This window comes from Mustela nigripes, unplaced genomic scaffold (genome assembly GCF_022355385.1).
Source record: "Mustela nigripes isolate SB6536 unplaced genomic scaffold, MUSNIG.SB6536 HiC_scaffold_2103, whole genome shotgun sequence".
In the NCBI taxonomy this organism is placed as follows: Eukaryota; Metazoa; Chordata; class Mammalia; order Carnivora; family Mustelidae; genus Mustela; species Mustela nigripes.
This window is the reverse complement of record NW_026741510.1, coordinates 3077-4152: the sequence shown is the minus strand read 5'-3', so window position 1 is coordinate 4152 and position 1076 is coordinate 3077. Positions and strand designations below refer to the sequence as shown.

The 1076-nt window shown below is 43.8% G+C and overlaps 1 non-coding gene across 1 annotated transcript; it reads right to left on the bottom strand.

The window, feature by feature from the left end:
• Positions 1–257: 257 nt before the first annotated feature.
• On the bottom strand, positions 258–448 carry LOC132008913 (U2 spliceosomal RNA). Its single transcript, XR_009401749.1, has one exon. It is a non-coding gene; the product is annotated as a U2 spliceosomal RNA (small nuclear RNA).
• Between the last annotated feature and the right edge of the window lie 628 nt (positions 449–1076).

Here is a 1076-nt window from a genome sequence, read left to right as displayed (position 1 = left end):
AAAAGGAATTCAAAAAATAAATGCAAAAGAAAAACATAGGTGTATGTATCAAAAAGTTCAATTTAGAAGGGTATTATCGAAATTGATGTACTGTACAGCTCGCTGTGATGGTAAATAGGTTAAAAAATTACCTATGTGTATAAAAAAAAAAGAAAAAGAAAAAGAAAAAATAACCAGAATAGTGGGAACGAGTGAACAATACAAGTTTTCCTATAAAATAGTGGTTGTTCTCTCTCTCTCTCTTTTTTTTTCTTTTTTTTTGGTGCACCGTTCCTGGAAGTACTGCAATACCAGGTCGATGCGTGGAGTGGACGGAGCAAGCTCCTATTCCATCTCCCTGCTCCAAAAATCCATTTGATATATTGTCCTCGAATAGAGGACGTATCAGATATTAAACTGATAAGAACAGATACTACACTTGATCTTAGCCAAAAGGCCGAGAAGCGATGTGGTTGTTCTCTTTTAGTCCTTTTATTTATTTTTTTTCTTTTTGGTTTGTTTTCTGGGGAAGGGGCCTGCCACGTGGGTTGTCAGTCAATGATGTTTCCTGAGTTAAGTCCTCCCGCTCCCCTCAAGGGGCTGGGCTCTGAGGAAACTTTTTTTTTTCAGGCTTTTGTTCTCTGGTGGTTTTTATGTTTGTTCACTTTTTTTTTTTTTCTCTCACCTTGACCGCCTTTGATGGTTTCTGTAGTTTTAGAGGAAAACAAACCGTACCCTGATCTCCCTCTCAGAGAGAAGCCTCAGTCTGGCTGCAGAGCCGAAATAAGTTCCCCCTTGGCCACTGGCAGAGCAGGTTCCAAGTTGCAGACCCTGGGGGTTTAGCATCTTTTGCTTGTACCCAAAGCCAAGGCAGTGGCGGCTATCTGGGAGCTCCAGACCGCCAGAGAGGTTCCAAGCAGCAATCACACACTGAGATTTTTGCTACTGGTCCGGGCTGGGAGTGCCTGGTCTTGCTGGGTCTAAGAGTGCCTGGCTTGCACGCACCTCTTTCAGGAGCGGCTATGGGTCTCATGTGCGTCTTAGGCACTGAGAATGGGGCACATATCCCAGGGCACCAGGCTGGGTTTTTGCACACC